Source organism: Oncorhynchus keta, unplaced genomic scaffold, assembly GCF_023373465.1.
Source record: "Oncorhynchus keta strain PuntledgeMale-10-30-2019 unplaced genomic scaffold, Oket_V2 Un_contig_7986_pilon_pilon, whole genome shotgun sequence".
NCBI classification, from domain to species: Eukaryota; Metazoa; Chordata; class Actinopteri; order Salmoniformes; family Salmonidae; genus Oncorhynchus; species Oncorhynchus keta.
The window spans coordinates 5412-17956 of NW_026289793.1; positions in this window are offsets into that span (position 1 = coordinate 5412).

The window sequence follows — 12545 nt, forward strand, 5'->3', positions numbered from 1 at the left end:
TCACCCTTTCACCTGACACATACCCTTTCACCTGATACTCACCCTTTCACCTGATACTCACCCTTTCACCTGATACTCACCCTTTCACCTAATATTCACCCTTTCACCTAATACTTACCCTTTCACCTGATACACACCCTTTCACCTAATACTTACCCTTTCACCTGATACTCACCCTTTCACCTGATACACACCCTTTCACCTGATACTCACCCTTTCACCTGATACTCACCCTTTCACCTGATACTCACCCTTTCACCTGATACTGACTCTTTCACCTGACACACACACCCTTTCACCTGATACTCACCCTTTCACCTGATACTCACCCTTTCACCTGATATTCACCCTTTCACCTGATATTCACCCTTTCACCTGATACTCACCCTTTCACCTGATATTCACCCTTTCACCTGATACTCACCCTTTCACCTGATACTCACCCTTTCACCTGATACTCACCCTTTCACCTGATACTCACCCTTTCACCTGATACACACCCTTTCACCTGACACAGATACTGGGTTTATAACTAGGGGCAAGAGATTTTCCTGACCACGCGGATCACTGGTCTTAACCATACCAGCTATTACAGCTAGTCTAAAGCTGGAGTCCCTAACCAACCATACCAGCTATTAGTCTAAAGCTGGAGTCCCTAACCAACCATACCAGCTATTAGTCTAAAGCTGGAGTCCCTAACCAACCATACCAGCTATTAGTCTAAAGCTGGAGTCCCTAACCAACCATACCAGCTATTAGTCTAAAGCTGGAGTCCCTAACCAACCATATCAGCTATTAGTCTAAAGCTGGAGGCCCTAACCAACCATACTAGCTATTAGTCTAAAGCTGGAGGCCCTAACCAACCATACTAGCTATTAGTCTAAAGCTGGAGGCCCTAACCAACCATACCAGCTATTAGTCTAAAGCTGGAGGCCCTAACCAACCATACCAGCTATTAGTCTAAAGCTGGAGGCCTAACCAACCATACTAGCTATTAGTCTAAAGCTGGAGGCCCTAACCAACCATACCAGCTATTAGTCTAAAGCTGGAGGCCCTAACCAACCATACTAGCTATTAGTCTAAAGCTGGAGGCCCGAACCAACCATACTAGCTATCAGTCTAAAGCTGGAGGCCCTAACCAACCATACCAGCTATTAGTCTAAAGCTGGAGGCCTAACCAACCATACCAGCTATTAGTCTAAAGCTGGAGGCCTAACCAACCATACTAGCTATTAGTCTAAAGCTGGAGGCCTAACCAACCATACCAGCTATTAGTCTAAAGCTGGAGGCCCTAACCAAACATACTAGCTATTAGTCTAAAGCTGGAGGCCCGAACCAACCATACTAGCTATTAGTCTAAAGCTGGAGGCACTAACCAACCATACCAGCTATTAGTCTAAAGCTGGAGGCCCTAACCAACCATACCAGCTATTAGTCTAAAGCTGGAGGCCCTAACCAACCATACTAGCTATTAGTCTAAAGCTGGAGGCACTAACCAACCATACCAGCTATTAGTCTAAAGCTGGAGGCCTAACCAACCATACCAGCTATTAGTCTAAAGCTGGAGGCCCTAACCAACCATACTAGCTATTAGTCTAAAGCTGGAGGCCTAACCAACCATACTAGCTATTAGTCTAAAGCTGGAGGCCTAACCAACCATACCAGCTATTAGTCTAAAGCTGGAGGCTCTAACCAACCATACCAGCTATTAGTCTAAAGCTGGAGGCCTAACCAACCATATCAGCTATTAGTCTAAAGCCGGAGGCCCTAACCAACCATACTAGCTATTAGTCTAAAGCTGGAGGCCCTAACCAACCATACCAGCTATTAGTCTAAAGCTGGAGGCCCTAACCAACCATACTAGCTATTAGTCTAAAGCTGGAGGCCCGAACCAACCATACTAGCTATTAGTCTAAAGCTGGAGGCACTAACCAACCATACCAGCTATTAGTCTAAAGCTGGAGGCCCTAACCAACCATACCAGCTATTAGTCTAAAGCTGGAGGCCCGAACCAACCATACTAGCTATTAGTCTAAAGCTGGAGGCACTAACCAACCATACCAGCTATTAGTCTAAAGCTGGAGGCCCTAACCAACCATACCAGCTATTAGTCTAAAGCTGGAGGCTAGCTATTAGTCTAAAGCTGGAGGCCTAACCAACCATACTAGCTATTAGTCTAAAGCTGGAGGCCCGAACCAACCATACTAGCTATTAGTCTAAAGCTGGAGGCACTAACCAACCATACTAGCTATTAGTCTAAAGCTGGAGGCCCGAACCAACCATACTAGCTATTAGTCTAAAGCTGGAGGCACTAACCAACCATACTAGCTATTAGTCTAAAGCTGGAGGCACTAACCAACCATACAGCTATTAGTCTAAAGCTGGAGGCCCTAACCAACCATACTAGCTATTAGTCTAAAGCTGAGGCCCGAACCAACCATACTAGCTATTAGTCTAAAGCTGGAGGCCCTAACCAACCATACTAGCTATTAGTCTAAAGCTGGAGGCCCTAACCAACCATGCTAGCTATTAGTCTAAAGCTGGAGGCCCGAACCAACCATACTAGCTATTAGTCTAAAGCTGGAGGCCCTAACCAACCATACAGCTATTAGTCTAAAGCTGGAGGCCCTAACCAACCATACCAGCTATTAGTCTAAAGCTGGAGGCACTAACCAACCATACCAGCTATTAGTCTAAAGCTGGAGGCCTAACCAACCATACCAGCTATTAGTCTAAAGCTGGAGGCCGAACCAACCATACTAGCTATTAGTCTAAAGCTGGAGGCACTAACCAACCATACCAGCTATTAGTCTAAAGCTGGAGGCCCTAACCAACCATACCAGCTATTAGTCTAAAGCTGGAGGCCCGAACCAACCATACTAGCTATTAGTCTAAAGCTGGAGGCCCTAACCAACCATACTAGCTATTAGTCTAAAGCTGGAGGCCCGAACCAACCATACTAGCTATTAGTCTAAAGCTGGAGGCTCTAACCAACCATACTAGCTATTAGTCTAAAGCTGGAGGCCCGAACCAACCATACTAGCTATTAGTCTAAAGCTGGAGGCACTAACCAACCATACTAGCTATTAGTCTAAAGCTGGAGGCACGAACCAACCATACTAGCTATTAGTCTAAAGCTGGAGGCACTAACCAACCATACTAGCTATTAGTCTAAAGCTGGAGGCCCGAACCAACCATACTAGCTATTAGTCTAAAGCTGGAGGCCTAACCAACCATACTAGCTATTAGTCTAAAGCTGGAGGCCCGAACCAACCATGCTAGCTATTAGTCTAAAGCTGGAGGCCCGAACCAACCATACTAGCTATTAGTCTAAAGCTGGAGGCCCTAACCAACCATACTAGCTATTAGTCTAAAGCTGGAGGCCCGAACCAACCATACTAGCTATTATTCTAAAGCTGGAGGCACTAACCAACCATACTAGCTATTAGTCTAAAGCTGCAGGCCCGAACCAACCATACTAGCTATTAGTCTAAAGCTGGAGGCACTAACCAACCATACCAGCTATTAGTCTAAAGCTGGAGGCACTAACCAACCATACCAGCTATTAGTCTAAAGCTGGAGGCCCGAACCAACCATATCAGCTATTAGTCTAAAGCTGGAGGCCCGAACCAACCATACCAGCTATTAGTCTAAAGCTGGAGGCCCGAACCAACCATACCAGCTATTAGTCTAAAGCTGGAGGCCCTAACCAACCATATCAGCTATTAGTCTAAAGCTGGAGGCCCGAACCAACCATACCAGCTATTAGTCTAAAGCTGGAGGCCCTAACCAACCATACCAGCTATTAGTCTAAAGCTGGAGGCCCTAACCAACCATACCAGCTATTAGTCTAAAGCTGGAGGCCTAACCAACCATATCAGCTATTAGTCTAAAGCTGGAGGCCCGAACCAACCATACTAGCTATTAGTCTAAAGCTGGAGGCCTAACCAACCATACCAGCTATTAGTCTAAAGCTGGAGGCCCTAACCAACCATACCAGCTATTAGTCTAAAGCTGGAGGCCTAACCAACCATACCAGCTATTAGTCTAAAGCTGGAGGCCCTAACCAACCATACCAGCTATTAGTCTAAAGCTGGAGGCACTAACCAACCATACCAGCTATTAGTCTAAAGCTGGAGGCCTTAACCAACCATATCAGCTATTAGTCTAAAGCTGGAGGCCCGAACCAACCATACTAGCTATTAGTCTAAAGCTGGAGGCCCTAACCAACCATACCAGCTATTAGTCTAAAGCTGGAGGCCTAACCAACCATACCAGCTATTAGTCTAAAGCTGGAGGCCCTAACCAACCATATCAGCTATTAGTCTAAAGCTGGATGCCCGAACCAACCATACTAGCTATTAGTCTAAAGCTGGAGGCCCTAACCAACCATACCAGCTATTAGTCTAAAGCTGGAGTCCCTAACCAACCATACCAGCTATTAGTCTAAAGCTGGAGGCCCTAACCAACCATATCAGCTATTAGTCTAAAGCTGGAGGCCCTAACCAACCATATCAGCTATTAGTCTAAAGCTGGAGGCCCTAACCAACCATACCAGCTATTAGTCTAAAGCTGGAGGCCCTAACCAACCATACCAGCTATTAGTCTAAAGCTGGAGGCCCTAACCAACCATACCAGCTATTAGTCTAAAGCTGGAGGCCCTAACCAACCATATCAGCTATTAGTCTAAAGCTGGAGGCCCTAACCAACCATATCAGCTATTAGTCTAAAGCTGGAGGCCCTAACCAACCATACCAGCTATTAGTCTAAAGCTGGAGGCCCTAACCAACCATATCAGCTATTAGTCTAAAGCTGGAGGCCCTAACCAACCATATCAGCTATTAGTCTAAAGCTGGAGGCCCTAACCAACCATACCAGCTATTAGTCTAAAGCTGGAGGCCCTAACCAACCATACCAGCTATTAGTCTAAAGCTGGAGGCCCTAACCAACCATACCAGCTATTAGTCTAAAGCTGGAGGCCCTAACCAACCATATCAGCTATTAGTCTAAAGCTGGAGTCCCTAACCAACCATATCAGCTATTAGTCTAAAGCTGGAGGCCCTAACCAACCATACTAGCTATTAGTCTAAAGCTGGAGGCCCGAACCAACCATACTAGCTATTAGTCTAAAGCTGGAGGCCTAACCAACCATACCAGCTATTAGTCTAAAGCTGGAGGCCCTAACCAACCATACCAGCTATTAGTCTAAAGCTGGAGGCCCTAACCAACCATACTAGCTATTAGTCTAAAGCTGGAGGCCTAACCAACCATACCAGCTATTAGTCTAAAGCTGGAGTCCCTAACCAACCATACCAGCTATTAGTCTAAAGCTGGAGTCCCTAACCAACCATACCAGCTATTAGTCTAAAGCTGGAGTCCTAACCAACCATACCAGCTATTAGTCTAAAGCTGGAGTCCCTAACCAACCATATCAGCTATTAGTCTAAAGCTGGAGGCCCTAACCAACCATACTAGCTATTAGTCTAATGCTGGAGGCCCGAACCAACCATACTAGCTATTAGTCTAAAGCTGGAGGCCCTAACCAACCATACCAGCTATTAGTCTAAAGCTGGAGGCCCCTAACCAACCATACCAGCTATTAGTCTAAAGCTGGAGGCCCTAACCAACCATACTAGCTATTAGTCTAAAGCTGGAGGCCTAACCAACCATACCAGCTATTAGTCTAAAGCTGGAGGCCCTAACCAACCATACCAGCTATTAGTCTAAAGCTGGAGTCCCTAACCAACCATACTAGCTATTAGTCTAAAGCTGGAGGCCCTAACCAACCATACCAGCTATTAGTCTAAAGCTGGAGGCCCTAACCAACCATACCAGCTATTAGTCTAAAGCTGGAGGCCCTAACCAACCATACTAGCTATTAGTCTAAAGCTGGAGGCCTAACCAACCATACCAGCTATTAGTCTAAAGCTGGAGGCCCTAACCAAACATACTAGCTATTAGTCTAAAGCTGGAGGCCCGAACCAACCATACTAGCTATTAGTCTAAAGCTGGAGGCACTAACCAACCATACCAGCTATTAGTCTAAAGCTGGAGTCCCTAACCAACCATACCAGCTATTAGTCTAAAGCTGGAGGCCCGAACCAACCATACTAGCTATTAGTCTAAAGCTGGAGGCTCTAACCAACCATACCAGCTATTAGTCTAAAGCTGGAGGCCCGAACCAACCATACCAGCTATTAGTCTAAAGCTGGAGGCCCGAACCAACCATACTAGCTATTAGTCTAAAGCTGGAGGCCCTAACCAACCATACTAGCTATTAGTCTAAAGCTGGAGGCACTAACCAACCATATCAGCTATTAGTCTAAAGCTGGAGGCCCGAACCAACCATATCAGCTATTAGTCTAAAGCTGGAGGCACTAACCAACCATATCAGCTATTAGTCTAAAGCTGGAGGCCCTAACCAACCATACTAGCTATTAGTCTAAAGCTGGAGGCCCTAACCAACCATACTAGCTATTAGTCTAAAGCTGGAGGCCCTAACCAACCATACTAGCTATTAGTCTAAAGCTGGAGGCCCGAACCAACCATACTAGCTATTAGTCTAAAGCTGGAGGCTCTAACCAACCATACCAGCTATTAGTCTAAAGCTGGAGGCCCTAACCAACCATACCAGCTATTAGTCTAAAGCTGAGGCCCGAACCAACCATACTAGCTATTAGTCTAAAGCTGGAGGCACTAACCAACCATACCAGCTATTAGTCTAAAGCTGGAGGCCCTAACCAACCATACCAGCTATTAGTCTAAAGCTGGAGGCCCGAACCAACCATACTAGCTATTAGTCTAAAGCTGGAGGCCCTAACCAACCATACTAGCTATTAGTCTAAAGCTGGAGGCCCGAACCAACCATACTAGCTATTAGTCTAAAGCTGGAGGCACTAACCAACCATACTAGCTATTAGTCTAAAGCTGGAGGCCCGAACCAACCATACTAGCTATTAGTCTAAAGCTGGAGGCACTAACCAACCATACTAGCTATTAGTCTAAAGCTGGAGGCACGAACCAACCATACTAGCTATTAGTCTAAAGCTGGAGGCACTAACCAACCATACTAGCTATTAGTCTAAAGCTGGAGGCCCGAACCAACCATACTAGCTATTAGTCTAAAGCTGGAGGCCCTAACCAACCATACTAGCTATTAGTCTAAAGCTGGAGGCCCTAACCAACCATACTAGCTATTAGTCTAAAGCTGGAGGCCCGAACCAACCATACTAGCTATTAGTCTAAAGCTGGAGGCCTAACCAACCATACTAGCTATTAGTCTAAAGCTGGAGGCCCGAACCAACCATACTAGCTATTAGTCTAAAGCTGGAGGCCCGAACCAACCATACCAGCTATTAGTCTAAAGCTGGAGGCCCGAACCAACCATACCAGCTATTAGTCTAAAGCTGGAGGCCCGAACCAACCATACCAGCTATTAGTCTAAAGCTGGAGGCCCGAACCAACCATATCAGCTATTAGTCTAAAGCTGGAGGCCCGAACCAACCATACCAGCTATTAGTCTAAAGCTGGAGGCCCGAACCAACCATACCAGCTATTAGTCTAAAGCTGGAGGCCCGAACCAACCATATCACTCACCTATTAGTCTAAAGCTGGAGGCCCGAACCAACCATACTAGCTATTAGTCTAAAGCTGGAGGCCTAACCAACCATACCAGCTATTAGTCTAAAGCTGGAGGCCCTAACCAACCATACCAGCTATTAGTCTAAAGCTGGAGGCCCTAACCAACCATATCAGCTATTAGTCTAAAGCTGGAGGCCCGAACCAACCATACTAGCTATTAGTCTAAAGCTGGAGGCCTAACCAACCATACCAGCTATTAGTCTAAAGCTGGAGGCCCTAACCAACCATACCAGCTATTAGTCTAAAGCTGGAGGCCCTAACCAACCATACCAGCTATTAGTCTAAAGCTGGATGCCCTAACCAACCATACCAGCTATTAGTCTAAAGCTGGAGGCACTAACCAACCATACCAGCTATTAGTCTAAAGCTGGAGGCCCTAACCAACCATATCAGCTATTAGTCTAAAGCTGGAGGCCCGAACCAACCATACTAGCTATTAGTCTAAAGCTGGAGGCCCTAACCAACCATACCAGCTATTAGTCTAAAGCTGGAGTCCCTAACCAACCATACCAGCTATTAGTCTAAAGCTGGAGTCCCTAACCAACCATATCAGCTATTAGTCTAAAGCTGGATGCCGAACCAACCATACTAGCTATTAGTCTAAAGCTGGAGGCCCGAACCAACCATACTAGCTATTAGTCTAAAGCTGGAGGCCCTAACCAACCATACCAGCTATTAGTCTAAAGCTGGAGGCCCTAACCAACCATACCAGCTATTAGTCTAAAGCTGGAGGCCCTAACCAACCATACCAGCTATTAGTCTAAAGCTGGAGGCCCTAACCAACCATACCAGCTATTAGTCTAAAGCTGGAGGCCCTAACCAACCATACCAGCTATTAGTCTAAAGCTGGAGGCCCTAACCAACCATACTAGCTATTAGTCTAAAGCTGGAGGCCCTAACCAACCATACCAGCTATTAGTCTAAAGCTGGAGGCCCTAACCAACCATACCAGCTATTAGTCTAAAGCTGGAGGCCCTAACCAACCATACTAGCTATTAGTCTAAAGCTGGAGGCCTAACCAACCATACCAGCTATTAGTCTAAAGCTGGAGGCCCTAACCAAACATACTAGCTATTAGTCTAAAGCTGGAGGCCCGAACCAACCATACTAGCTATTAGTCTAAAGCTGGAGGCACTAACCAACCATACCAGCTATTAGTCTAAAGCTGGAGGCCCTAACCAACCATACCAGCTATTAGTCTAAAGCTGGAGGCCCGAACCAACCATACTAGCTATTAGTCTAAAGCTGGAGGCACTAACCAACCATACCAGCTATTAGTCTAAAGCTGGAGGCCCTAACCAACCATACCAGCTATTAGTCTAAAGCTGGAGGCCGAACCAACCATACTAGCTATTAGTCTAAAGCTGGAGGCCTAACCAACCATACTAGCTATTAGTCTGAAGCTGGAGGCCCTAACCAACCATACCAGCTATTAGTCTAAAGCTGGAGGCCCTAACCAACCATACCAGCTATTAGTCTAAAGCTGGAGGCCCTAACCAACCATATCAGCTATTAGTCTAAAGCTGGAGGCCCTAACCAACCATACTAGCTATTAGTCTAAAGCTGGAGGCCCTAACCAACCATACCAGCTATTAGTCTAAAGCTGGAGGCCTAACCAACCATACTAGCTATTAGTCTAAAGCTGGAGGCCCGAACCAACCATACTAGCTATTAGTCTAAAGCTGGAGGCACTAACCAACCATACCAGCTATTAGTCTAAAGCTGGAGGCCTAACCAACCATACCAGCTATTAGTCTAAAGCTGGAGGTCCCTAACCAACCATACCAGCTATTAGTCTAAAGCTGGAGGCACTAACCAACCATACCAGCTATTAGTCTAAAGCTGGAGGCCCTAACCAACCATACCAGCTATTAGTCTAAAGCTGGAGGCCCGAACCAACCATACTAGCTATTAGTCTAAAGCTGGAGGCCCTAACCAACCATACAGCTATTAGTCTAAAGCTGGAGGCCCGAACCAACCATACTAGCTATTAGTCTAAAGCTGGAGGCACTAACCAACCATACAGCTATTAGTCTAAAGCTGGAGGCCCGAACCAACCATATCAGCTATTAGTCTAAAGCTGGAGGCCTAACCAACCATACTAGCTATTAGTCTAAAGCTGGAGGCCCTAACCAACCATACTAGCTATTAGTCTAAAGCTGGAGGCACTAACCAACCATATCAGCTATTAGTCTAAAGCTGGAGGCCCGAACCAACCATACAGCTATTAGTCTAAAGCTGGAGGCCTAACCAACCATACAGCTATTAGTCTAAAGCTGGAGGCCTAACCAACCATATCAGCTATTAGTCTAAAGCTGGAGGCCCTAACCAACCATACTAGCTATTAGTCTAAAGCTGGAGGCCCTAACCAACCATACTAGCTATTAGTCTAAAGCTGGAGGCCCGAACCAACCATACTAGCTATTAGTCTAAAGCTGGAGGCCTGAACCAACCATACTAGCTATTAGTCTAAAGCTGGAGGCTCTAACCAACCATATCAGCTATTAGTCTAAAGCTGGAGGCCCTAACCAACCATACCAGCTATTAGTCTAAAGCTGGAGGCCCTAACCAACCATACCAGCTATTAGTCTAAAGCTGGAGGCCCTAACCAACCATACCAGCTATTAGTCTAAAGCTGGAGGCCCGAACCAACCATACCAGCTATTAGTCTAAAGCTGGAGGCCCTAACCAACCATATCAGCTATTAGTCTAAAGCTGGAGGCCCTAACCAACCATATCAGCTATTAGTCTAAAGCTGGACCACCAACCCAGCTATTAGTCTAAAGCTGGAGGCCTAACCAACCATACCAGCTATTAGTCTAAAGCTGGAGGCCCTAACCAACCATACCAGCTATTAGTCTAAAGCTGGAGGCCCTAACCAACCATATCAGCTATTAGTCTAAAGCTGGAGGCCCTAACCAACCATACTAGCTAGTCTAGCTGGAGGTAACCAACCAAAGCTAAAGCTGGAGGCCTAACCAACCATACCAGCTATTAGTCTAAAGCTGGAGGCCCTAACCAACCATATCAGCTATTAGTCTAAAGCTGGAGGCCCGAACCAACCATATCAGCTATTAGTCTAAAGCTGGAGGCCCTAACCAACCATACTAGCTATTAGTCTAAAGCTGGAGGCTCTAACCAACCATACCAGCTATTAGTCTAAAGCTGGAGGCCCTAACCAACCATACTAGCTATTAGTCTAAAGCTGGAGGCACTAACCAACCATACCAGCTATTAGTCTAAAGCTGGAAGCCCTAACCAACCATACTAACTATTAGTCTAAAGCTGGAGGCACTAACCAACCATATCAGCTATTAGTCTAAAGCTGGAGGCCCGAACCAACCATACTAGCTATTAGTCTAAAGCTGGAGGCCTGAACCAACCATATCAGCTATTAGTCTAAAGCTGGAGGCACTAACCAACCATATCAGCTATTAGTCTAAAGCTGGAGGCACTAACCAACCATATCAGCTATTAGTCTAAAGCTGGAGGCCCTAACCAACCATATCAGCTATTAGTCTAAAGCTGGAGGCACTAACCAACCATATCAGCTATTAGTCTAAAGCTGGAGGCACTAACCAACCATATCAGCTATTAGTCTAAAGCTGGAGGCACTAACCAACCATATCAGCTATTAGTCTAAAGCTGGAGGCCCTAACCAACCATATCAGCTATTAGTCTAAAGCTGGAGGCCCTAACCAACCATATCAGCTATTAGTCTAAAGCTGGAGGCCCTAACCAACCATACTAGCTATTAGTCTAAAGCTGGAGGCCCTAACCAACCATATCAGCTATTAGTCTAAAGCTGGAGGCCCTAACCAACCATATCAGCTATTAGTCTAAAGCTGGAGGCCCTAACCAACCATATCAGCTATTAGTCTAAAGCTGGAGGCCCTAACCAACCATATCAGCTATTAGTCTAAAGCTGGAGGCCTAACCAACCATATCAGCTATTAGTCTAAAGCTGGAGGCCTAACCAACCATATCAGCTATTAGTCTAAAGCTGGAGGCCCTAACCAACCATACCAGCTATTAGTCTAAAGCTGGAGGCCCTAACCAACCATACCAGCTATTAGTCTAAAGCTGGAGGCCCTAACCAACCATATCAGCTATTAGTCTAAAGCTGGAGGCACTAACCAACCATACCAGCTATTAGTCTAAAGCTGGAGGCCCTAACCAACCATACCAGCTATTAGTCTAAAGCTGGAGGCCCTAACCAACCATACCAGCTATTAGTCTAAAGCTGGAGGCCCTAACCAACCATACCAGCTATTAGTCTAAAGCTGGAGGCCCTAACCAACCATACCAGCTATTAGTCTAAAGCTGGAGGCACTAACCAACCATACCAGCTATTAGTCTAAAGCTGGAGGCCCTAACCAACCATACCAGCTATTAGTCTAAAGCTGGAGGCCCTAACCAACCATACCAGCTATTAGTCTAAAGCTGGAGGCCCTAACCAACCATACCAGCTATTAGTCTAAAGCTGGAGGCACTAACCAACCATACCAGCTATTAGTCTAAAGCTGGAGGCCCTAACCAACCATACCAGCTATTAGTCTAAAGCTGGAGGCTCTAACCAACCATATCAGCTATTAGTCTAAAGCTGGAGGCCCTAACCAACCATACCAGCTATTAGTCTAAAGCTGGAGGCACTAACCAACCATACCAGCTATTAGTCTAAAGCTGGAGGCTCTAACCAACCATATCAGCTATTAGTCTAAAGCTGGAGGCTCTAACCAACCATATCAGCTATTAGTCTAAAGCTGGAGGCCCTAACCAACCATACCAGCTATTAGTCTAAAGCTGGAGGCCCTAACCAACCATACCAGCTATTAGTCTAAAGCTGGAGGCCTAACCAACCATACCAGCTATTAGTCTAAAGCTGGAGGCCCTAACCAACCATA